A 27253-nucleotide genomic window follows, 5' to 3' on the forward strand; every position below is an offset into this window, starting at 1 on the left:
TGGTGATTTAGTACAAGTCTAGCAAGAGAAGAGAAAGGAGGAAACATTTTTCTGTCTTGAGAGTGACAGGGAGAGCTACTATGAGGCTGTAAAAATCAGGACTACCTTTTCATCTCTCCTGCAGCGCCTGGTCTGTGATTTTAGAGAAGAGCCGTCCTGTTCTGCTGCTGAATTTCCTTGGCTTAGAAAGTGGAAAGGAAGAGTGTGTCTCCTGTAGCTGCAGGTAAGAAAGTAAAAAGACAGAGTAGGAACAGAGGTGAACAGGGTGTGGGATTAATGGAGGAGGGAGAGAGGTAGAGTCAGTGGCCCAAATGAAAGGTGAGATGGATGACTAGAAGTGGGTGGCAAGCCTGGTAGCAAGGAGAGTGTGAGTTGTCACAATTGCTTTACTTGTTGGTTTTGGAAGAGCTGGTTGTAGTAAATATTGTGTGCACACGTGAGGTAAGCTGTGGGGGATTCCAAAGTCAAAAGAGTGACCAATCACATCACTCTGTAACAGAAACTGTCATCTCCTTCCATGTCCTTCACATGTGCCTGGTATGTCTGATCCCATTAGTTGTTTTCTCCATTATAATTTTGGTCCTTGTTCTGTATTTTGCTCATATGCTCAATGATTGTTGGATGTTCTTGGGGTTTGTTATCACTTTGCTATCTGAAGCTTTTGCCTTCTTGCCAGTTGCTCTGCACAATAAATTATAAGGCTTTGTTCTTGCTATTAGGGTCCCACCATGTTCTACAGCCCCAAATCCCTGCTGGTCACAGATCTTTTGCTGCACGCTCCTGCTGTCGTGTCATGTGTGTATACGATGCCTTTCCAACCTCCTGCTCCCTAGAGAAAGGGATTCTATTCATGGAGCTGTCCAAGAAGTGAGCTAACTTTGATAATAAAGTAAATTTGATAGAATCCTGATAATATGTATGTGCTCAAACTCAGTGACTGGCTAGCTGCTAATTTGCCTCTTCCTGGCTCATTTAATAGCATCATAGAATGCTTGTTACTTTATATTACTGTGTAACAATTAAGATTAATAAAATTTTTCCAGGTGAGATAGGTAGCAGCAAGTTTCAGCTGTGCCCCATGATAAATCCTTTACTTATGCCCCCAAAAAAGACAGCTGCAGGGAGCAGAGGAGTTCTTCACTTTTGCAAGACAGCTTAGATCCAGATTGTTTCCCTGATGCAGTTATAAGTCATAAGAGTCGATGACAGAGTTGTCAGTATAATTATTTGTGGCTTACTGCAGTTATTTCCTTCAGCAGCACCCCTGGCTCACCATCTAGAGATGACAGTTGAGGGCTGTCTATACCTCCCTAACTTGCAAAACTTGGGCAGTCCTTCACAGTCTGTTTCCATGTAGTTTGGTTGGAAGTTTCTGGAAAAGATGTGAAGTGTTGTGGCCTTTTGTTCAGGTCTTCTTCCTTAACCTACAACAAAACCAGCAATGCTTTTTAATGAGTGATGGAAGTAGATTTGTGTCAAACACATGCAATAGTTCTTTCTCTCTTTCCACCCTAATGTGATCAGAATGTTACTTAATTTATTCTGGTGGAAGAAGCATCCTTTTCTCTAAGGGGTGGGGGGGAAACTGCTCCAGAAGTTTCCTCTCTTATGCATATTTTTAGAGTACTCTTCCAGGCTTTCAGCAAAAATAAACCTGGACTTCAAACATCCATGAGATGAATATAGAACCCACTGCTCTGCCATTAATCAAGGTTTGGTAGTAGGTTGTACATAAACTCTCTGCATCAACTTGATTTAAAAAAAGTAGGGAGATTTAGGTGATAAAGCAAACACTGCAAAAATACACAGCAGAGTTAGATGACCTATTTTCTTGCATCAGCAGAAGTCTTCGTGGCCTTCACTGTAGAAAACCGCCCACTTCCTTGTTTCCAAACTGATTTCCCTCTCCCCCCAGCTTAGTTGGTAGTTTCTTCAGAGTCATTTCCAGGTCATCTCTGTGTAGAGACAAAAGCTTTCAGCAGCATGTATTTGGATGTTGGGGTGATGTTTTGCTGCCTGCCTTCTGCTGCTGCTTTTTTAATTTGTGGAGATGATGGACTCTGATGCCATTGAAAGCCTAGAAATAACAGTGTGCTCATAACCTTGGTGCTCATTCATGAATGTGGTCTGCAGTGAGAATTCCCCTTTTCTGCTGAGTGATGTCTGTGAAGCTTGCAATGTTGCTGTACATCCAGCAGATGTGGGGATTTGATAATGAGGCCCTAAATTCTTAGAGAAGTTACTGTATTACTGCTGAAGAGATTTAAGAATGGTTTTGTTAGAGCTTTGTAATTATGATACTGCTGATCTCTGCATACAAATGAGCAGTCCAATCCTAGAGCTTCCACAATCCTAGAGTGCTCACTTCTGGAAAGATGTCATGATTATTTGATGGGCTGAATTCTTCTGTTCTCTGTATGATAAGCAGTTTTAGCTGGGTTAAATCCACCCCAAAAGCCTAGGGTTGAAATAATCACTATCTTGTTACAAGTTTCCTGAGCTATCTGCTCCCCAGACTTTTATTGCCATAAATAACTCAACAAATCAGGCCTCGCTGCCAGAAGTGTTAAGTGCTGCAAATAGTATAGGAGATGACTCATGTAGTGAGATGAAGGTGGAGCATGAATCAGTAGGAAGGAAACTGATGTACAAAGGAGACGTTTTGAATGCAGATGACACACACACACACACACAAATCTGAACAAAGCAATGTTCAATCATCAGAAAAATGAAGGAAAAGACTTGTTCAAAAGGAAAATAGAAACTCTTCTATCTAATGTCAAAGGCCATTCTAGAGAAAGTCCAGAGAGGGAAGGTGTTGCATACTGAGCATGTTATTCCTTAACAAAGATAAACTGAGAATTGCATAGGAAGAGATGAATGGAAAATTCTTCCCAATATGTCTAAACTAAACAGAGCAAACAGGTTGCTTTCCAGGTTGTTCTGTATCTCTCTAAGCTGAGATAAAACCCCCTCAACTTTGAGCTAAACAGTTTTGGGAGATCAAGAATCCTCATAGCTTCAGCAAACCCACACTGAAAACTAGTAGCAATGGAAATGCTAAAATAATAACCTGTGCACATTCCTTGTACGGAATTAATTCATGGTAGGGGGATAAAATTCCTGTAGACCGTTCAATTTGAAACTGCAGCTTTTGGTCCTCTTGCTGACCCTCTAGCTCACACCCATAGGACTGTCTTTAAAGATAGATATGGAAAAAAGGTACCTGATAAATGATGTCTTGCAGCTGCTGGCACACAAATGACTTATGTGTCCAGTGCTGCCTACAATTCAAGTCCTGCCACTTCTTGGAAGTAGAAGCTTAAAGTAACTCTTCAGACATGAGATCATATTTGATATGAGCTATGATTCTTTGGACTTCAGGAAAAGGCTCTTCACTGTGTGGGTAGTCAGTCATTGGAACATGGTTGCCAGGGAAGTGGTCCTGACACCAAGCCTGTCAAGAGTTTGAGGAGTACCTGGATGATGTTCTTAGTCCTGTGGTTTAATTTTAGGTAGTCCTACGAGGAGCAGAGAGTTGGACTCAAGGATCCTTATGGGTCCCTTCCAGCTTGGGATATTCTATGATTCTTTACAATCTTTTTGAAGCCCTGGAGGGAAAATTAGCAGTTACTTCTGGTCTTTATCCCTCTCCTTAAATGCTGAGAAGTAATCATGCAAAGAAGCCTTGATACCGGTATCTTAGGCAGAATGTCTTGGGTTTATTATGCTAGACTCACAACATGCTGGTCTCAAAAGCACTTCTCTTTTAGAGCAGTAACACTTAGAAAGAGGTATCACAAGGTATTGGAGTTCCTCTTTTGAATGTCCTTCACTTTATACTTAACAGACTGAAGGCTTCTAGACATATTTTCATGGCACTGGCAGTGGCAGGATACCTGAAGACCGGTAGTGCTGCCAGGGCTTAAGGGGTTGCAGATACTGATATGGAGCAAAACTGTGCACAGGAAGGGAAGATCTTGCAGGGTTATCTCTCTCTCTAATATAGTCCCAAACCTGGTTGTACTGATTTTTCATAATGCTATGAGGATAGTGAGTATTTCTTTGCAGAACTGGACTGAATGAACTTCAGTCCATTCCTGGGCTGAAATCCAGCATGAAGCTATTCATGCTTATTCCTGGTCAATGCCAGAATTTCAGATGTGAATCTGCCCGTGTGCTAATGCTCAAAGTCCAGAGGTGCGTGTTGTAACTTGTAGTATGTCTGGGTGGTAGACCTTTTCTACTGTGTCTGTGTTCAGTGCATTTAGTCCTTTTACTCACAGGTCATCTGCTGGGTATGAGCTCTAATGGAATAAATTATTCTTACAGCAGGTAGCATGGGCCAAATTTTCTCTTGCTATTTAGGAAGCTCTAATAGTTAACAGCTAGTGGAAGATTTATGTTTTCACTTGTAGGTTACCCAGCAGTGGGTCCAACTCAGATGTAAAATCGCACTTGGAAGAGTTGGCTTTGCTAGTGAAAAGCTTAATTTAAAAAACCTGTACTGATTTTAAGACCAAAAAACCCCAAGCATGTGCCTTCCTCCTGTTGGGAGGGTAGAAAGCCTCTCAGGTGAAATAGCACAGACTGAGATTCTGTGAACAACAGTGTGTGTAATTTAATACCAGACAGCTTTTAATACAGCAGGGGGAAATAAAAAAAAAAAACCACACCAAAAAACCCCCCAGACACTGACTTATCTTATGAAAGGGAAAAATATAAAAACCTGCCTGCAGTATGTTACCTAAGTTTAGCCACAGAGGGGATAATCCTCTCAGATACTCAGAAATCTGTCTGAGGAAAGAGAAGGTGATTGAGAAGCTGCACTCAGCTACGCCTCAGTCCCATTTTCCAAAATGCTGCCAAAGGAAAATGTTAGGCAGCCCCAGTGATCAGCCTGTAAGGTGACATTTCCTTTTTTTAACCCTTCTTATGGAAGTTTCTGTTTGATCACAGTATCACAGTATAACTAAGGTTGGAAAGGACCTCGAGGATCATTGAGTCCAACCTATCAACACAGACCCCATGACTAGACCACGGCACCAAGTGCCACATCCAATCTCCTCTTGAATGCTTCCAGGGATGGTGACTCCACCACCTCCCTAGGCAGCACGTTCCAATGAACTGGACACAGTACTCATGGTGCGACCTAACCAAAGCAGAGTACAGGGGCACAATGACTTCCCTGCTCCTGCTGGCCACGCTATTCCTAATGCAGGCCAGGATGCCATTGGCCCTCTCGGCCACCTGGGCACACTGCTGGCTCATATTCAGGTGGCTGTCAATCCGCACCCCCAGGGCCCTCTCTGTTTGGGAGCTCTCCAGCCACTCCGACCCCAGCCTGTAGCTCTGCATGGGATTGCCGCAGCCAAAGTGCAGCACTCGGCACTTGGACTTGTTGAATGCCATCCCATTGGACTCTGCCCATCTGTCTAGCCAGTCAAGGTCCCTCTGCAGAGCCTTTCTACCCTCTGACTAACATCTGCTCCTAACTTGGTGTCATCTGCAAACTTGCTGATGACTGACTTGACTGTCTCATCCAGATGATCAATGAAGATGTTAAAGAGGATGGGGCCCAGCACTGATCCCTGGGGGACGCCACTGGTAACACTTAAACCCAAACTTCTCTGTCATCTTAGGATACCGCTGTAGTAAGAGTTGCTAATGGAAAAGCAGCAGCATCTTCAGCACACTTAAACCACCTAATTTTGTAGTTTAACTCTTGTATTTCTCAAGTGCCACAAACAGCTTACATTTCACAAACACACTAAATTGAAAATCTGCAGTGGTTGTTTACTCTTTGTAATAAACAAGGGTTGTAATAAAATATTCCAAACTGAACACAAAAATCATTATTGATGTTTGCTGTTCATTAAGAGGACTTAGCTCCCAAGGCTACAGAAGGACACAATGAAAGGATTTCATTCCAGATTGAACAGAATTATTTGCTTCCTCTGAAACTGATTTTCATTTAATTTCAATCTCCTTTTCCTCCCACTTGCTAAACAGAAATTTCTAAACAGAAAGTTTGCAAAATCACAGAATGATAAGGGTTGGAAGAGACCTCAGTCTTCTGTTTCAAGACAAACACAATCCTCATGTCATAGCAAGATGTTTCAACTACATTTTTCTCCTGAATGAATAGATTAGTAAACCCAATACAAATTCACATCACTTGTTGACATTGCCCACTCATCCTGTTTTTACTTTTTGCCAAGCTATGTTTTGCTATATACTGGCTTCTGACATTTGCATGTTCTGACTGACAGCTGAACCCCAGTGCTTATTGGGTCACTGACTAGTGCAGTTATTTTAGGAAAGGTATGGAGTCAGCTTCTCCAAGGTGATAGATGGTCTGCATTTTTGTTTTACAACTGAAAAATAAGCCAACATTGTCATACCCACTGTTTATAAAGACTGGCAGATGTCAAATAACTGTGATTTTGATTTGGTCCAAGCATTCTTCATAAAAAAGCTCTTACTGTTGCCAATAGAGGTTGGGCAGATGGTAAAACTGTCAACTGAGAGTTGAAAAACCTGATGCGTCTTGGCAATGAAGTTGTTCGTTGTTTATTCATGTCTAATATGTGGAAACTGAACAGCCACTCAGAAGGGTTATCAAAAGAATGTGGTTTTTTATTCTTAATTGCCATTTAGAAATGTATCATTAAGTGTTGGAATGCTTATGATCAGACTCAAATTTAGCAATGCTGCTACAACAAATACCGTAGACCATGAAAGCATATGAATGTTCGAGTTCATTTAGCAGAAGAACACAGTGATCTTTACAACACAGCCCATTAGTAGGCTTGTACTATTCCATCCCAGCCTGGCTTTCTCTGACCAGATCACAGAACTGTTGAGAACTTGAAATGTAAAGAGCTCCCTATGGACTCTTTTTGAGAACATGCTCAAAAATTGGTGTCACAGGCCTTCAGCACATGCTTCCATGCTTTCCTGAACGTGCCCCTCTGGGTGGAGCTGACTACAGCGAGAAACTGAACTAGGTGTCTGTACTGTTTTTAAATGGAGCGTGTCCAAAGAAGGGCAACAAGGTTGGTGAGGGGCTTAGAACACAAGCCCTATGAGGAGAGGCTGAGGGAGCTGGGGCTGCTTAGCCTGGAGAAGAGGAGACTCAGGGGTGACCTTATTGCCCTCTACAACTACCTGAAGGGGGGTTGTAGACAGGCAGAGGTTGGTCTCTTCTCCCAGGCAGCCAGCACCAGAACAAGAGGACACAGTCTCAGGCTGTGCCAGGGGAGGTTTAGGCTGGATGTTAGGAGGAAGTTTTACACAGAGAGAGTGATTGCCCATTGGAATGGGCTGCCTGGGGAGGTGGTGGGGTCACCATCACTGGAGGTGTTCAGGAGGAGACTTGATAGGGTGATTGGTTGCATGGGTTAGTTGATTAGGTGGTGTTGGATGATAGGTTGGATGCGATGATCTTGAAGGTCTCTTCCAACCTGTTTATTCTATTCTAAAGCAACTGAAAGCTTACTGCAAAGAAGAGAGCCTTGAGCAGGCCTTCTCCACTGGACGTTCTCAAGTGTGTAACCTCTGAAATAAAAACTCTGGCATTGGAAATACATCACAAAGTTTGGTTTGAATGCCAAGTGCTTCACAAGCATTAAGTTTAAATGTTTTCATCTTTTGAAGACGCACTGCTCACCAGCAAGTTCATCAGTAAATCATGGCCCTTACAAGAAACAGGGAGGCAAAAATCATCAGACATTCTTGAGGAGCTGAGGGTGCAGGGAATAATCAAGAGCCAAAGTACCATTGCCAGGACTGAAGAAAGGTGTGAAAACAAGGTAGGTGTCATTATATGAGACAGGACCCCTGCTATGGCTCTGACACCAACATGAGCACTCCAAGAAAGTTTGCACCCATGCAAAGCATCCAAGCATATATTCTCTAGCTTTAGAAGCAAGTTGTTGAACATCAGAGGACTGTATTATCGGAATGTTAGTACAGCAGAAAGCAGTAGGTTTCAATTCTTTATAGCTTCTGGGCTTACTTCAAATGGGTACAAATAAGACAGTGACAATGCTAGGAACTTGCTCTTTGAAAAACTCTCTGAAAGTTACCTGCCACAAGCTTGTTTCTTAAGGCCACAAAACTGGAAGAAATACTGCTGGCAGGGCTTTCAATTACACTTACAACCTCAGATATCCCAAACATTCACGTCTGAGAAATCTACAACTGACATTCGATCTCAGACTAAGAAATTATTACAAAATAGATTGGGAAAAAAAAGTATAGATTTGGTATTTGACTAAGAAACTAGTGCCCACTTTCTTTTCATTCCAAGTAATAACATGAAGTACATTTTGGCTCAGCATTATTCTTTTCTTGTCAAGCATCATATTAAAGATCAGATCTCTAACCCCAGCCACTTCCATTATTGAAGATCAACCAGTTTAAGAAGGGCATCGAAACACTTGAACATGTCCAGAGAAGGGCAACAAGGCTGGGGAGAGGCCTTGAACACAAGCCCTATGAGGAGAGGCTGAGGGAGCTAGGATTGTTTAGCCTGGAGAAGAGGAGGCTCAGGGGTGACCTCATTGCCCTCTACAACTACCTGAGGGGTGGTTGTGGCCAGGAAGGGGTTGGTCTCTTCTCCCAGGCAACCAGCACCAGAACAAGGGGACACAGTCTCAAGCTGCGCCAGGGGAGGTTTAGACTTGAGGTGAGGAGGAAGTTCTTCACCAAAGGAGTCATTCGTCATTGGAATGTGCTGCCCAGGGAGGTGGTGGAGTCACCGTCCCTGGAGGCGTTCAAGAGGGGATTGAACGTGGCACTTGGTGCCATGGTCTAGTCATGGGGTCTGTGTTGATAGGTTGGACTTGATCCTCGAGGTCATTTCCAACCTTAGTTATACTGTGATACTTGTACTTAAAAAATTCTTAGCAGACCTTTGCTTTGTTGTGACCATTTCTGGAGGGTTTTATAGTTTTCTCTATATGATAACAGGCCATGCTACCTTTTGGTGGCAAACTTCAGGAATAACATGGTATTTCCTATTGTCCCTACCAGGCTGTATTGACCCTTCTGTTGTAAAAACCAGCTCATGATAACAGCAGACTGACGGCCCCCATGTGGGCAGTGTATCTTTGCAGTGTGCTGCAGTCCCAGTTAGTGAGGGCTGACCCTAGGGACAAGGCATTATAGTGTTCTCTTGGTCTGTTCCAGGAATCTGCCAAGAAAAGTAGATCTATTCTGCTGCCTGTTCTGGTTGTGAGGGTTGAGTCATACTGCAGAACATAGCCATCAGCTGGGAAATGCTTTCTGCTGTTATTACATGGTTCTAACCCAGTGCTAGGAGCTTGGTCCTTGTGGTGTCACAGCTTGAACATATCTGGGTGCAGAAGCTGGCCGCAGCAATAGATCACAAGTTAACTTTCTCTTAAGTCTCCATTTGTGGAGCTGGTATGAACTAAAGTTACTGTTTACCTCCACTTTGTGCATTGCTGCTTTTCTGAAATGTGAATCTTTCTGGTAGTTCCTCAGGGAAGACTCCCTCACTGGCCTTATCTTCAAGCTTAGCTCCATCCTTTGAAGTGCCCCTTGTCCACGTTGTCCCATCCAGTGAAGTGACAGCCTCTGTTCCAGCAATGCTTTCATTTTTATTCTACAAGATAATGAAGAAAGAAGTGAGAGAAGATCATTCAGCTTCTAAACATTTAAGGTGCTATCTAGAATAGTCCCATGGGATTGGCAGGTTCTGAGTGGAGTGGGCAACAGAGGTGTTCCTGATACTTATTCCATGTTCTGTCACAGGTAGATATTGGTGATGAGGATAGGTCTCCCAGAGCATTTTGGAAAGGAAGCGATGACCGCAAGCATCATTGTGTCCATGATCCATGTGACTATACCGGAATATTGTTTTGGTGTTTTCAGTGGCTTCTGTATGTGGATCTCTGGTTAGAATTTAACACAGTTTTAAAGCAGCATTTGTTAAGGTGGTAAACTGTGGACCTTCTAAACAACAACTCTGAACCTCCAAATAAAGCAGAACTAGAGCCTAGATGTGTTCTTGTCTCTGTGTTTGGGCTTGAAGCAACTCAACTCTGCAAACTATACAAAGTGACTGTGCACATCTATCCCAGAATATCTGTACCTATACAAGTCCCCTGCCTCTTAAGAGCTTTTTGAGGCAAACCCCACCTTGCTGCAGTGGTGTAATTCTTCACTGGTGTGGGAGACAAGTGCCTCTAATTGTATCCTTAATGAGGCAAGTGGGAACAAACTATGAAAAGCAACTTTTCAAGTGCTGTAAAATCAGATTTTGCATGTGGCCACATCCCTGTAGTGTAAGAGTTGTGTTAAGCTGAGTGAGCCTGTCTCTTAAGGAGCTCCCTGACAGAGTTAGAACTACTGTCAACATCAGCAAATTCATTCATCTCTATGCATGTATCCTTCTACGCTCAATTGCTAAGGCACCTCTTAATGTACTTTATACGGAGTCTGCCGAGAAGTCACTACCTGGCTTTTGGCTTCCTGGTTGTTCTGTAGCTCCTTGGAGGACACCTGTGTGACACCAGCCCTCTTAGAAATATTGTAGTCCATGGTGAAATTGTGACCATCTGCTTCCCCTTGCTGCAAGTCCAGGGTGAAGGAATGCCCTAGTCTCTTCCTTCAGAACTTGGCTGTTCCTTATCACCATGGAGTCCAACTGTTGCCAGGGCCTGTTGCTACATAAATAAACACCACAGAAGGCTTTCTTCTTATGTCCTGGCATACAGACGTCATTGTCTTTGGCCAGGCACCCTCCTCTGAAGCTGAGAGGGAATATTTCTTCTGTGCAGCTGGGATGTTGGTCTGAAAGCAGCAAATCTGTGCAGGTAATTCAGGGCACTAGTGAACCAGCTGTGGGAACTCAAGCAAAGACACTTGAGTATCTGCAGCCTTTTTTTTTCCTTTTCCTTTCCCCCCCCACTTTGTGTTAGATAAAGGAGATAACATTATGCAAATTACACATTTCTGTCTCTAGTTGGATATCTTAAGCATTATTCAGCATCACTAGCTACTGGGGAATACGAATCCTGAATCTGGAATCCCAAGCAGCAAGGCAAGCTTTTAAATGGGAGAAGTCATCAGAAGACAAGGGCACGCTGACTAGAGAAAAATGTTTTAATCATTCCTTGTGCAATTTCTTGATTTGTTTGAGTCTGCTCACACACTTAGAAGTAGATGTCTGCAGGAGATTTTAAAAAGGAAAAAAACACCCCAAACCCAAACAGCCATGGTTTCTGCTTCAAAGAGGTTACTATGAATTTGATATAAGAGATTGCAAAGAAATGTTAAGGCAGTGCTTTCATTTGAAGATTGTCTCTTGGGTCACCTGATCATCAGCTGTTATAAAAACCAATTTATTTCTTTTAATTATCTCAAATTCACATGAAACAATCTCTTTGTATCAAATCAGAAGATTCAAAATCCTCAAGTAATAATTACTGCTTGAGGATTTTATTTGTTTTTACTTCCTGAGACCCTGGTAACAAATCAATGTCAGCTTGTGACTTTGGACTTCCAGTGGAAAACTTTCTGCAAAACTTGTCAGATTGCTTTTCCATGTATGTGAGACAGAAGTTTACATGACTAATGTCTTTCAAGTAGGAGAGCTGGTGGGCTTTCAGAATCAAAGGAACCTCAACACTGAGACAGAATGACTCCAGCCTAAGAGTCACCGAAGAGCCGAAGTGTCCAGCCTAACAGACTCCAGATCACCCTGGCTGGCTGACTGGCTGCAGGCAGCCCTATGTGGTGTTCTTGTCTCCAGTCCAACTGCTCAGCTGGTCTGGTTGGAAAGCTGAATAAACTCATTTGCATGGCACTGAGCCTAAAGTGCTCTTCCCTGCCTCGGTGTGCCTTATTTAGTGCAATGCTTTGTACAGTGAAGGTTTCCTCTATATGCTTCCAGGTTGCAGCCAGTGTCTACCCAGCTCAGAGTGCATATGTATGACTGTACCTACCTGTGCTGGCAGCCACCCTAGAGCTTCAAGGACCTCTTAAATCTGTGTCTACTGTCCCTTGAGAAACAAATGTCTTCCAAGGAATTTAATTTTTTCTATCCCTCATCAACACAGGTCTAGTTCCTGTGTCCAATTTGAATTAATGCAGATGAAAGTCAGATAACCTTTAACTGTGTGGGGTGGTTGTTTTGGCTGTTGTATTTTTTTAGATTTTTTTTTTCTAATTTCTTTGGTAGATATTTGCAGGTCATATGTGACACTGCTGAAATGTGATTGCTGCTTGGTGTATGGCAGAAATGATGTATTGCCATTATTTAGCTGCCAAACAGAAAGGGACCTTGGGGTGCTGATTGGCAGCCACATAAACATGAGCCAGCAGTGTGCCCAGGTGGCCAAGAGGGCCAATGGCATCCTGGCCTACATTAGGAATAGTGTGGCCAGCAGGAGCAGGGAAGTCATTGTGCCCCTGTACTCTGCTTTGGTTAGGCCACACCTTGAGTACTGTGTCCAGTTCTGGGCCCCTCAGTTTAAGAAGGACATCGAGACACTTGAACGTGTCCAGGGAAGGGCAACAAGGCTGGGGAGAGGCCTTGAACACAAGCCCTATGAGGAGAGGCTGAGGGAGCTGGGATTGTTTAGCCTGGAGAAGAGGAGGCTCAGAGGAGACCTTATTGCTGTCTACAGCTACCTGAAGGGTGGTTGTAGCCAGGAGGGAGTTGGTCTCTTCTCCCAGGCAACCAGCACCAGAACAAGAGGACACAGTCTCAAGCTGCACCAGGGGAAGTTTAGGCTCAAGGTGAGGAGGAAGGTCTTCACAGAGAGAGTTGTTTGCCATTGGAATGGGCTGCCCAGGGAGGTTGTGGAGTCACCATCCCTGGAGGTGTTCAAGAGGGGATTGGATGTGGCACTTGGTGCCATGGTCTAGTCATGAGGTCTGTGGTGAGAGGCTGGACTTGATGATCTTTGAGGTCTCTTCCAACCTTGGTGATACTGTGACTCCTTGTTTGCATTTCTGATTAAATGCTTGTGGGGATGGTGCAGTTCTAAAACTTGTTTATCAGTAAATAATAGGTGACATGGTAATCCTGGCAAAAAGGTGATTTTTGTAGTTGTTCCTCCAAACACAAATAAGGTGATAAATTTGGAACTGAATGTCACTTATCGAAGTAAGAAAAGTTATTAAGTGGAAAAATCATAGGCTGTAACATGTTCCAAACCTGGGTACTTTATGTTTTACAGATTGATCATAGGCACACAAGAAGAAAGACAAGTGATAGTTTGAAGCAACAGGAGTGCATGGCTTGTAACAAGCAGCATGAAATTTGCCCTCATTCATATTTACAAAAAGGACCTTCTCAGATCTCACCAGGATTTGTGCACTTAGAGCCTGGGCTTTTAATATCTTACAGACATGATTAAATTGACATGGTGAACAGTGTTTTTGAACAATTGGAGATATGGGCTTTCGAGAGCAGACTGCTCTCACACTGAAGCTGACTGACAACAGAAACCCTGCCTCTCATTTTAGCAGCTTTTCACCAATCTGTAGAATTAAAAATGAGCAAGTTTCAGTGCAGCCAAGGCACTGTGTGTGTTGGTTGAAAAATAGAGGATCATTCTTCATAAATACAAATATAGGCTACTTCCCTTTCAGAAAACCCATGGAACAGAGCCTGTGTGGAGCACAACATTGAAACTGTAGAGAAAGATGAGCTGTGAGGAGGCTGCTCATGGTGGGAAAGGGGGGGTGGGGGTGGGGGGTGGGAGTCCCAGTCTCTTTTTGCCTTGTCTTGTGAGAATGAAAACAAAAGCCAGCCACAGGGATGTGCACACTGGGGAGAAATTGCTACAAAATGCTACAAAATCAAACCCAGCTGTTTCTATCGTGGCTGGTAGTATGTAGGGGGAAATGTAAATATATGTGTGTTTTAAAATAAGGAGAGTTGTTTTCAAAACTCCTGAATCTCAAGCTGTTTGGTGGCTTGCAGGATGATTAGGAAACTGAATGGGAGGCAGGACATCTTGGTGTCTACAACCTTATCAGCTGTTTCTGATTTATGCTCCTAGATTAGTGAGCTGCTGCAGAGAGGCGAGAAAAGGACTATCTGTGGAACAGCATTCCTGAGACACAGCAACACTTTCCTGGTCTCAGTAAGTGTAAGATTCCCATGTAGTATCATCACCAGCCTGACATGTGCAGATAAAAAGCACTCTCCTAAGGCTTGGATGCTGGCTGAAGTTATTAACAAAACAAAGCTTGGCTGATTTGAAGGAGAGAGGCAGATTTCTGACATTTTTAGTCTAACAGCATTCCTGCTGACTTCAAACAATAGAAAGCACCAGGGTGAATTTTTTCAGGGACACTATGCAGCAATATTTCTCCCTGAAAATAGGACTGAATAGTTAGGCAGCTACAGAGGAAGTGCTCTAACTCTTAGTGAGCACAAGTAGCTGTTTAGGGGAGAATCTGAGGCCAAAAAGACTCTGAAATTCCAGCCCATACTGTGCCTGAAGAAGGGAAAGGGTGCCCATTTTCCTTGTGCTCTAGTGACTCTCCCCCTGGGGTGCTGCTGCTGTCTACTGGAAATGTGGGTGATGGAGTGGAGGAGAAAAATCTGCCCCAGGGGGGCTGCAGCTGAGTTTGAGGCTGATGGGGGTGGAGGACAAAAAAATAAGCTGACCTGTGGAATGGGCAGAAGAAAGAGGCAGGGATGGAGCTGAGGAGGTGGGCTTGGCTGTGTGAGGTGACTGGAAACCAGAGATGTTGGACCAAAACTGAGAATTTTTGCAACTGAAGTCAAAGCCTTTACAGACTGTGCAAGAACTGCTGCACTTCAAAGACTGGCTGCTTTGTTAAATCCAAGTACAGTTTCACAGGCACTCTGATGAGTCTTTCCCTGTAGTTCTCTTCTATTCCCAGTTTGACATCTCACCTGGGTGGTAGTGGATGAATTTGTCAGGGCTTCCATTAATAGCTCTTCCATGTCAGGCTCTTGGGTGTCTCCCAGATGGGCTAAACAGCTTGCAGAGCTGGCCTTTAGTGTGGAGCCAGAGTTTTGACATATAGCTTAATATCTGCAAGACTGGGAAAGGCAAGATGGCTAGAAGGGGAGCCACTGACTAGCTGGTTTTAGTCAATGGGGAACTGTTAGCTGTGCTTCTCTAAACCAGCTCCATGACTGGCTTTTGTGTGTGTGTTGTATTTCAGTGCTGCATGTGATCCAAATGCTGTACGTAATTTCTCCATGGTGACTGCACAGCATTTCTTTCTATTTAAGGAGAGAAAGAGGTTTGGGTTTTTTGCCAGAATTCCCACTCAGGTAATTACACTTCTGCCTGCAGAATTTCCCTGTAGCTTCAATTGTAGTAGTTGTTCTTCGCTCCCATTATAAAAAGTGCAAGCACAGATCTGTTGCTGTGTTGTGAGAATGCAGCAGTGGTTGCTCTGCTGAGGCAAGTGAAGTGACCCTGCCATGCATCATTTGTGCTGGATTTGCCCCTAGCAAAGCCTGCTGCATCCAATCATAGAGCTCTGCAGCTCTCTGCTTTCTGTGCCTGACTTTGGAATAACAAGTTGGTCTTGCTAGTGCTACTGCTAGATGATAGTGAGACAGCCAGCTGGAAGCCAATGAAAAGATGATTAAGAGCCAAGATAAACCATATGGAGAGAGAGAGGGATTTCTCTTTACAGAGTTATAAGTAAAAGTGTTTATGTCTTTGGATCCCACTAACTGTTTTTTCCCTTCTTTGCATCAGTTTTAAGGGTGGGAAGTGGTTGCAGTTGATTAGCAAATTCTACCAAATCACTTTAGCTAGAACAAATGTTGTAAACAGTAGATGTTTCAGGCACCTCTGTCAATACTAAAAATCAACATGCCAACATTGTAATAGATATTTTGTCATTATTCCATTAATGTTAACTACAACACTATATATCATACCAACATGTTTAACATACCATATATATTTGCACAGAGAGGTTGTAGAGCCTCCGTCTCTGGAGGCATTCAAAGCCCACCTGGCTGTGTTTGTGTGATTTACTCTTGGTGATCCTGCTCTAGCAAGGGGATTGGACTAGATGATCTTCAGAGGTCCCTTTCAACCCCTACCATTCTGTGATACTGCTTTGCAAAATGACAAATAACATTATTTCTGCAAAATCCAGTATCTCTTTTATGAAGGCTGTTGTCTCAAATTTAGATGACCTTGTGATTCTCTTTTTTTTTTTCCCCCCTTGAACTTACGACAGCAGAGCTAATAGTCCTTTTCAGTCTGGAGCTCACTTCTCAGATGCTTAATTCCCTTTGAAGTCAAAGTAGAGACAGGCCTTGTTCACTCAGAGCCTCAGACAAACTTAAAACAGATGACGTCCCAACATTACGGCTCATAGTATAAATAGTAAACAGTGCCAAGACAATTGAAACAAATTATTGATTCATGGAATTGAATCTTCATTTTCACAGAATGTTCACGTGCAGATTGTGTTGCTATTGAATATAGTTCTTATTCAGATTTACTAAATGAATGTGATGGTGAGTGTGTGGGTTTCAATTAAAAAAAATATTCCTAACTAATTCTGTATAGTTCACATCCTCAAGACTCAAGCTGTTTCACATATGTTGCTGTTTCAGCTTCCCTGACTGACTGCCATTCAACTGAACGGCACTGAATCCTAGCTTGAATCGATACTAGGGTTTGCTTAAAGTCTCTCTTTGGGGTTGCAAGTTTCTCCCAAACATGGGATACTTTTGACAGCCTGACAAGTAGGAAATAGTATTTTTAGACAAAACTCGGTGTCTTCCTTCCTCTCCAGCATAAGCAAGTTAATTCTACTAGTTACTACAACTAGAAGAGTTGGGTGCTCTGCTACTTAGCCAAGAGTAAGGTGTGCCAGTGTATTTTCCCTTTACTGTGGTATTCAAAGCAGCTTTTGCAGTGGTGTTTTGAACACCACTGCAGTGGTGTCTTGCTGGGCTTTCATGGGGTTAGTTGCACTATGGTAAAATGCTCTCTGTGTGTGTAGATGGGGGACACTGGTATCTGACTCTAAGTCTGCCCTAAGGGTTTTGAAGGACAAATCTTCATGCTGTTCAGAACATGTGTGGTGTGCCACATCTGCATCCAACACTCTGTAGAACACAACATGCCTGAAAGTTGCTTTCTGTTTCTCTAGCTAACTGGAAAAACTTCCTAAAGTTGCAAGATGCTGCTTCTCTGAAGTACATCTTCTGCCTGAATCCCTTTTTGTTCTTATTGTCCTACAAAGCAACAGCAAAAGTTTCCCTCTCTTCTGTTAAACCAATCTCTGTGAAAGCCACTCATGTCTCTCTCTTGAATGCTGTTGCTTTCAGGTAAAATACAGCATCCTTTTCTGTCTGGTGCAACTCTCTGTAAGTGTTCTAAATGTATCTCTTGGTCTCCATGGCATCCGTGTTGTCACCCCTCACTGAACTGGTGGATGTTCTGGTCTTCTGAGAAAGATTATGCTTCTGCCACTGGAGTCTTTGTAAACTGCATGATGTGAAAGAGTCCTCTGCAACTTACAGTGGCATTTGTTCTCCAAAAACATTCAGTGGATGAAGGCAGCTTCTGTATCAGATGGGTTCAGAATAGTTCAGAAGTCTTGAATCAGTTGCACTGAGCTTGCCTTTTCTCCCAGGCCTTTTTAGACCTGTGCAATTTTACCTGACTATTTTATGCTGAGTTTGACACCAAATTTGAAGCTGGTGACAGTAATGACTAAGTTCTCGATACTGTGGACGTTGCTAAGTGTTCTCCTTCTAAGCTTTTGGGCTAAGCCAAAATACAATTTCATAAAGGAATACAGGAACCTGGAATTGCAAACCCATGCAAAGGGGCAAACCAAAGCCCTCTCAGAATAAGGGAATTTAAATGTGTGGTCAGAAAGGTGTGTGTAAGTGAAGATAGCTTGTCAATATTTCTCCAACCCTGGGAGCAAGCTATGTGAGATGAGGTGCTAATGACTGTACAGAACCTAGACCTTCTACGCATCATTGGGATAAGATTGCAGTCAGGGGCAAGTTGCCCCACAGGGAATGAAATGGGCCTGTGCTCCCATGCACTTGTAGGTGCTGGAGCAGACTGGGAATATTCGAGGCATCAACCTTACTCTGTTACATAGTGACACTACAGCCCCTTTCTGCTCCTTGAGAAGCGCCAGCTCTGAAGTGGCCTGGGATGGTGGATAGCTCTATATCCTGGGGCAGCTGGTGTCTTTGCCTATTCCTGTCTGCAGTTTGGGGTTTGTGGAAGGGCTCAGGAGAAATACCATTGTCTGGAATCCAGGTGACTGGTCAGAAATACAGAGAGACTGCCTGACTTGACTGTGATTATCCTATGTTATAGGCATAGAATATTTGTGAAGCTAATTAGACTCAGGATTTGAACTTTCCCATGAGGAAAACTGGTGTTCTCCTTTCAGCTTATCTGCATAGAGAACTGCTATACATTGGATTTGATGTGATCCTGGAATGAGAAACAGAGCATGTAAAATAGCTGCTTTCCAGGGACTGCCTTGTCAGAGCCTGTGATTCAGCTCTTTGCCTTCTGGATTAAACTTGGAGTAGTCATGTACTTTCAAATTTCTTTTAAAACAGTTTGCTAAGATGCAGTCTGTGCTGTTAATTAGAGCTCTGCTGCTGTTCACAGAATACTGGCTGTGCTGAGCAAAGCTCTTCAAACACCATTTTCCTGCATTTGAAGAGGCAAAGCACAAAGTGCTGGCCTCTCGAGTTCTCTGAATAAGAAGCAGAGATGAGGAGCTATGTATTTGTGGTGGCATTTCTGTGCTGCTGGGAGACTGGCCATGCAACAAGATGGAGCCAGCACTGCTCATTTCCTGGGTCTTTTTGGTTCATGGGGCAGGTAGTGGGTTTACTGTGTTGTCACAGTCCATTGTTGCTGCAAGCAAAACATCAGAGACAGACTTTTTGCACAGTGACCTGATACCCTCTTAGCAGGTGTTTAATATGAAGTTGTGAAAGCTTTTAAGGAAGTTGCACCACAGCTTTACTCCTTTTCTCAACAGCAACTTCATTTAGACTCCCAGCCTCTTTTACATGAAACTGATGCATTTTGCTTGTTGTATTTTAACCTTTTGTCATCACTTCTTCCATTCCTTGATTCATTTGGTCACTTCCCTTTGTAAGGGAGCATCCAGCTGGCAGCTGGTCACTAGTGGTGTCCCCCAGGGATCAGTGCTGGGCCCCATGCTCTTTAATATCTTTATCAATGATCTGGATGAAGGTATTGAGTCCGTCATCAGTAAGTTTGCAGATGACACCAAGCTGGGGGCAGGAGTTGATCTGTTAGAGGGTAGGAGACCTCTGCAGAGGGACCTCGACAGGCTGGATAGATGGGCAGAATCCAACAGCATGAGATTTAACACATCTCATTGCTGGGTTCTATACATTGGCCACAACAACCCCATGCAGTGCTACAGGCTGGGGTCTGAGTGGCTGGAGAGTGGCCAGGCAGAGACGGACCTGGGGGTACTGGTTGATAGTAGGCTGAATGTGAGCCAGCAGTGTGCCCAGGTGGCCAAAAGGGCCAATGGCATCCTGGCCTGTATCAGGAACAGTGTGGCCAGCAGGAGCAGGGAGGTCATTCTGCCCCTGTACTCTGCACTGGTTAGGCCACACCTTGAATCCTGTGTCCAGTTCTGGGCCCCTCAGTCTAGGAAAGATGTTGAGTTGCTGGGACGTGTCCAGAGAAGGGCAACAAAGCTGGTGAGGGGTTTGGAGCACAAGCCCTATGAGGAGCTGCTGAGGGAGCTGGGGTTGCTTAGCCTGGAGAAGAGGAGACTCAGGGGTGACCTTATTGCTGACTACAACTACCTGAAGGGAGGTTGTAGCCAGGTGAGGGTTGGTCTCTTCTCCCAGACAACCAGCACCAGAACAAGAGGACACAGTCTCAAGCTGTGCCAGGGGAGGTTTAGGCTGGATGTTAGGAAGAAGTTCTTCATAGAAAGAGTAATTGGCCATTGGAATGGGCTGCCCAGGGAGGTGGTGGAGTCACCATCACTGGAGGTGTTTAGGAAGAGACTGGATGGGGTGCTTGGTTGCATGGTTTAGTTGATTAGGTGGTGTTGGGTGATAGGTTGGACTCGATGATCTCAGAGGTCTTTTCCAACCTGGTTAATTCTATTCTATCCCTCCAGCTTCTGTCCACTTCATACTGAGGGTCCTTCATGCTTTGCCTATCCTTGCCCCAAGCCAGTTCTGTTTCATTTGTTGTCTTGGGTTTTTTTTGGGGAGGCTGTAGCTTTCCTTGCATAAGCCTGGCTAGAACTGAGGTTGCCCTGGTAAGAGTTTTAGACATTCTTGTGGTGTGTAGTAGTATTTGGAAACAAATTTCATATGCAGGCTAAGAATCAGCTAAATATTCCCTCATATTTAGCTGCTGTTCACAATTTCTGAAGTCCTCTGCTATCCTTTTATGCAGAGAGTGTTTTCAGTCCTAATGCAAAAGCTGTTCAGCAATTGATTGATTCCATCTTTCTGTCTGGGGAATGGTCCAGATTTGTATGTAAGATCTGAGATCAAAAACTTATTGTTGGCTTCTATGTAAACAAACTTTTGGAGTTTTTCTTTTAAACAAACCTAACATCCAACCAGGTACCAGAATTTCTTCCTGAAACACTTTTCACTTATTTCAGAAAAAAAATATAAATTAAATAGCAGAAACCTGTAGCTGCCTCAGCACTTGTGGAAATAGTACTAAAAATATCTAGAGTTAAAATGCAACCGTTCAGGCTGGGGTTTAGGGCAGTGGGAAGGGAGTGAGGCTGACGAGTGTTTACTAGAAGCATGTCAACTTCGTGGCTGGGATAGCTTTAAGGTTGGGAAAATATTACAGATCCATTCACTCCACATATGGCCAAGTGGTGGTAAAGCAGTGCTGTGTACTGTGTGTATATCCTGAGTACAGAAATGCTGTGTTCTCAGGAAGCCTCCCTCTCTGGAGTGGAAGGCAGCAGCTATTTTTAGTACTGTGCAGCAGCATTACACAGGAGAGCGCAGGATCATGCTGTTTCCACAGCTCGCTTCGTGGTTGACTCTTCTGAATTACTAAGGAAGGATGACAAATGAAATACAACCACACAAGCATGGACACAGCTGCATGCCTGTAGTAAGACTGCTAAGGAACAATCTAAACCACAGCAACAAAAACTATTGCATTGCAGAAGAGCTCTTCGTGCTATGCCCTGGAACTGTAAGCACTTGAAATGTCAGCTTTGGAAATCAGCATTACAGTGCAGAGCTGTTCCTTTCAGGTGTCCAGAACAGTGAGCACTGAGACAGAAGAAAAGATGGTTGGCCTTCTGTCAGGATGGAAGATGTGCCCTGTGTACAAGGACAGCAAGAGACTTGCATCTTACTTAACTCCTGTTTTGGAAACTGTACTCCTTAGGATTTAACTGGTTCTTAGGCTATGTACTGTCCTTATGCATGAGATGCATTCTGCATTCCTAAGACAGAACAAAAATCCTGTGCTTTCTGACATGTGATCTATCAGAGGTGAAATCCTAACGTGAAAGTTTGCAGTGGGCTTGCAGAGCTTTTGGTGAAGGTTGCCAGGCTGCTGCAGCTTAAGTCAACATTTTGCTTGAGCTGTGATAATGGGACCATCATGTTTACTCTTCTGTTGACAGATGCTCTGCTGATTTCCCTCTGCAAATGACTTCGGGTTTTGCAGTGTAACTGGTGAAGGACCATGTGACTGTGACAAAGCAGTCAGTTACCACAGTAAAAGGAGAAAACAAAATGCAAGCACAGCAAAATCTCACCCCTTGTATTCCAATTGCTCGCTTTAAAAACTGATGGGGCTGATGTTTAGTGGAGTTACTTTGTACTTTCTCCTAGTGTGTACTTTTCCCACTTCAGAATGGTTTCATTATTACACAAGAACTTACGTGCCTGAGAGCCTGCTGCTGTCAAGGATGATAGCATGTGGAATTCAGTTACTAACAGATAGGATTTCAGTGGTTATCAGAGAATAGATATGTAAAATGTAGAACTGTCTCAATTTGGCAACTGCATCCAGGATCTGCGTTTTCCTGTTCAGAAGTGCTTGAGTCATTGCAAAAGCAAAGCATAATTGCAGGTTCCTCTGTTTGGGTGGTTTTCTTCAAGAAAACTGAAATATACACACAAACCCAAGTTTAAAAATCACAGAATTGATTCATTTGGAAAAGACCTGTAAGATCATCGAGTCCAACCATTACCTAACTCTACCAAGTCTGCTGCTAAACCAAGTCCCATAGCACCACAATCGTGTCTTTTAAACACCTCCAGGAGTGTTCAGCCACCTCCCTGGGGAAGCCTATTCCAGCGTCTGAGAACCCTTTCAGTGAAGAAGTTTTTTCTAACATCCAGCCTAAACCTCCCCTGGTGCAACTTGAAGCCACTTTATTCATGCCCTATCACTTCTTGCTAGGAAGAAGAGATCAATGCCGTCCTTGCTCCAACCTCCTTTCAGGTGGCTGTAGAGTTTGAGGTTTCCCCTCAGTCTCATTTTCTCCAGGCTAAAACAACCCCAGTTCTCAACCACTCCTCAGAAGGTCTGCTATGAGTGTGAAAATGGGGGATTTTGGTGCAGCTCAAAGACTTGGGAAGACCCCGGCCTTCATGACTTTGATAAAGCCTTGCAGGAATGCTTTAGCAGCTTGTCCTAGTGTATTTAGAACAAAGCATGGCCATCATATTGTGAGGGGAAATGATGTTTCACTGTGCATTTGTGAAGTGAGACCTTTAGTTGTAAGATCACAATATAATGATGAAAAAGACACTGATAAGAACATTCAGTTACGTGTGAGCTCTGGAACTTGCATCCCTATAAAGGAAGACTGCAAATGGATTTCAGTCGATTTGGGACTGTGATGTGATTTGTATACCTGTCATCAGGGATTTTTAATGCTGTATATAGTTTAACATATGACCAACATAATGGTACTAGTAATATTTCTCCTTAGAATAAATTAAGCAAATGTTCAGCCTTTAAATATCCATGATAACATCTTCTGTTGTTTACAAGGGGCTCCCATTGTGGCTATTAAAGAACAACATATGGCTTATTGATATAATGTCAGCTTCTCAAAGTATTTCACACTGTGCCTACTCTAGAACTGATGGGTATCTGACATGCGTGCTGGAGCACTGAGGAAGAAAAAATTCCAAAACCAGTTTCCAGGTGAGAGCTTCACAGCCAGAAGGAGTCAAAAGTTCCCTCCAGCCTTCAGCCATCAATCATCTTCCCTGTCCCTGTGCTATGATCTTCCTCTGAGATCTATTGACTTATATTTTGTTTCCTCTGACAGGAGTCTCAAGCTTTTAATGCAGTTTGTCATTTTATGCAAACATTTACAATACAGTTTGCCTTAGTTAGAGGGTGTCTTGCTGGCGGTGGGAAAGTGAGCATTCTGTTCTTCATAAAGTTTATGACAGCCTTTAAAATAATAGTGCTAGAATGAATTTTAAACTGTGGCCTTAGTTTAAGAGCTCTGGCAGGTGAGATCTGACACATTTTGACATGATCTCTTATATCATTATATTATTTCATACAGCCAACATTGTGACTTAAGTTCTATGAGAAGTGGCTGAGTGACCTGGGGTTGTTTGGCCTGGAGAAAAGGAGGCTGAGGGTAGACCTTCTGGCTCTCTACAAGTACTTGAAAGGAGGTTGTAATGAGGTGGAGGTTAGTCTATTCTCCCAATTAGCAAGTTGACAAAATAAAAGGAAATTACCTCAAATTGTGCTGAGGAGGTAGGACAGTAGGGCTGAAAGGGTTGTCAAGCCCTGGAATAGGCTGCCCCAGGAAGTGGCTCAATTACTGTCCCTGGAGGTATTTAAAACATCTACAGACATGGTGCTAAGGGACATGGTTTACAGTATCACAGTATCACCAAGGTTGGAAGAGACCTCAAAGATCTTCGAGTCCAACCTGTAAAGAGTTTAGCAGTGGACTTGGGAGTGTTAGCTTAATGGTTGGCCTTAAAGGGTTTTTTCCCCATTTAAATTATTCTATAAGCTGCTTGTGAAGACTACATACAAGACCAATATTTTGCCATTCCTGTTGCAGGAGCAGTAACCTCTGGCTGTGAGAGCAAGGTGGAGAAAGAAGGGTGGCAGTTTGGAATTATCATGGCTGAAATCAGCAGTGCCTGTTTAAGTGAGTTGTAACCTTCTTCCTGGGTCATTCAGGATGTGGATGAATTTTTTGGTTTGTTTCTGTGGTAGTTGCCATTTCCAAATTCTCAGTATAGTTCTGCTTTTGCTTGCCTAAAGCAGCACTGTGCACTTGCAGCCCAGAAAGCCAATCACATCCTGGGCTACATCAAAAGATGTGTTGCCAGCAGATGCAGGGCGGTAATTCTAGCACTTTGCTCTGATGACACCTCATGTGGAGTACTGTGTACAGGTCTGGAGCCCTCAGTATAGGAAGGACATGGACCTGATGGAGCAGGTCTAGAGGAGGGCTGTGAAAATGATCAGGGAGTTGGAGTACCTCTGCTATGAAGACAGGCTGAGGGAGCTGGGGTTGTTCAGCCTGGAAAAGAGAAGGTTCTGGGGAGACCTGATAGTGGCCTTCCAGTACCTGAAGGAGGCCTACAGGAAGGGTGGAGAAAGACTGTACAAAGGCCTGAGGTGACAGGACAAGGAGCAATGGCTTCAAACTAGAGAAAAGCAGATTTAGATTGGTTGTTAGGAACAGGCTCTTTACTATGAGGGTGGTGGAACACAGGAACAAGTTGCCCAGGGGTGTGGTTGGGACCCCATTTCTGGAGATATTCAAGTGAGGCTTGACAGGGCTCTGGGCAACCTGGTCTAGTTCAGGATGTTCCTGTTTACTGCAGTGGGGGATGACCTGCAGAGGTCCCTTCCAGTCTGGACCATTCTGTGATTCTAAACCCTGGGAAGTTGTTGCAGGCTCAGACTGAGGTGTAAAGATGTTATTTTCTTCTTATCCACTCTAGTTACACACACACACAAAAGAAAAAAAAAAAAAGGGGGTTGGGGGTGGGAGAGGGGCAGGGTGCAGGCAGGCCAAGAAGTTGGGAAGGTTATGACATGATATATATGACATATTTTATCTACACAGCTATTTTGATGTCAAAGTCATTCCATGGGATGAAAGACCTCTGTTGTGTAGCTGGTTCAAACACTTAAAACTAGACTTGCCTGCCAGGGAGCAAGCATTCTGGCATGGGTGGTACAAACCAGATGGAACAGCAGCTTCAACTCCTAATTAACCACAGAACTGAAATCAAGTTGGCAGGTGTCAACCACCTGTATGTCACAGGGCACAAGACATAGCCTGGTCTTGGCAGAAGGGCTGTGTTTTGTGTCATGTAAACTGTCTGGCAGCCCAGTGATGTGGGCATAACCTTGCTTAGCCTTTTGGACCAAATATTCAGTGGAATGACCCAAAGACAGGGTTCGGATATTTCATTGAAGCAAAGGTGTTTGTTGTTTGCTTTGTGTTGGGTGTTTTGGTTTAGTTTTGTTTATTTTGGTGGTTTTGGATTGGGAAATCAAATTGGGTTGGCCTTGCAGGTCTTCTGCCTTGCAAACAGTCAGGTCAACAAATGGGAGCTTGGAATGGCACAAAGGTACTGGACTGATGATGGAGATCTGGTAAATAGTTTGCACCAAGCAGAAACCATGTTTTCCACTGGCTCTCCTATGACCCCTTCAAAGTTGTGGGGTATTTTGCTGTTAGTTTTTGGTTGGTTGGTTTGGGGTTGGTGGTGGTGTTGTAGGGTACATGCAGGCTGGCTTTTTTGGGGACTGGTCCTTTAAAACTGCCAAGCTTAGCTGAGCTTGGCATAATGCAAACTTCTGTCTGCATTCCTGTGCCCTGGCCCAAGCCTGCTCTGCGAGGGCCATATCTAGGATGAGTAGAATTTGGCTTGTCCTGCCTTCAGTATATTCACCCTTGCAATACCTTTGTAGAAGGGGAGCTTCTGAATCTCTGGCATGGAGTTGGACAACTAATCATGTGGGAAACCTGTGGCAGGATGAAAGACTCTACCCACTTTTCTCATGGCTGAAGACAACCCCCTAGGCACAGAGGTAGCCTTCCTCCTGTTGCCAATCCTTGCTGTTCTTGCCAAAACTGCCAGTGGCTGCTGTGAGGAAAAATAATACTCCCTTTAGGAAAGCCCTGCTCTCAGCCCTGTTGAATGTCAGTTCAAACATTATTTTTATGCTTAGCATGCTTCACTCCTGCTTATTCAGAGATCATGTTAGTATTATCTCCTCTCATCAAACTTTAATCTATACATCATTTGCCAATTGTAGCATGAGCAGGTTGCACAGATTTATTTAGCAAATAACAATTGCTGCATAGACTCTATGGTCTAGTTATTAACAACTGGCTGTTTGGGTTGTGTTTTTATGTGGAGAGCCTATTTATAGGTGGCAGAACACGTGCTTGTCTTTGTGCTACTGTAGATCCTGGTTAATCTCTTCTGGTACAAAAGCCTGGTCCACAAGCTAGCATACTGTGTATTAAAATCAGCATGGGAGAGTCTTAGAGGTTTGAGTGTTTTTTTTTTTTCCCCCTTCATTATCTTGAAGCTTTGGAGCAGAGTGATAACATGGAGACAGGCTGCTTGCCTAAAGACTGGGGGGCAAAATATTTGCCTCATAGCTGGTCCCTTCCAGGATACAGAGGAAGCGATCCATGGTGGTCATGTCTGATACAAAACATCTTTAAGATGCTTTCTTGCGGCAGAGATTTTAAACAAGGTATTTAATTTGTGTGCATCTCACCCCGTTCTTTACCCAGAGGAGGGTAGAATTAGATTTTATTTGCTTTTTGAAAATGAGCTAGCAGGCAAAGTGTCTGTGATGATAGGAGGCTGGGCGCTGTCTCATTCCTGCTCCAGGACTGTGGGAGAAAAGGGTGTTGGCTAGCACCCAGCAGAGGAAAACCTATCTGTATCTGCACACTTGACACTGTCAGTGAGATGAGGAATATGGCCTGGTGCTTCTAAACAGAAGAGGAGTGTCTTTGGCACTCTGCTATTTAGAGGCACCGCTTGCTTGAGCTGCTCTTAACACTGGTCATGCTTAAAATGAAAATGCTGCGATTCTAGTGCAGTACACAATGAAGTGCTTAAATACAGAACTGAAAACAGAAAGTTAAATAGAAAGATTAGTACAGCCCAATCTCAAGTTATGTTAAATAGCTGATTTCTTCTGTTCTTTCATGATTTTAGTGCCCCAACTATTTTAGGGATCATGAGGGA

General features: G+C 43.6%; 1 protein-coding gene and 1 pseudogene across 1 annotated transcript in view; one reads left to right on the top strand and one right to left on the bottom strand.

Moving 5' to 3' along the window:
* Positions 1–27253, top strand: part of ATXN1 (ataxin 1) — a 445788-nt gene that overhangs the window by 69067 nt on the left and 349468 nt on the right. The gene's annotated exons all lie outside the window — the stretch shown is intronic.
* Positions 1156–10572, bottom strand: LOC137452407 (uncharacterized; annotated as a pseudogene).

This window comes from Melanerpes formicivorus, unplaced genomic scaffold, assembly GCF_026170545.1.
Source record: "Melanerpes formicivorus ecotype bairdi unplaced genomic scaffold, bMelFor1.0.p_v2 SCAF_53, whole genome shotgun sequence".
Lineage (NCBI taxonomy): Eukaryota > Metazoa > Chordata > Aves > Piciformes > Picidae > Melanerpes > Melanerpes formicivorus.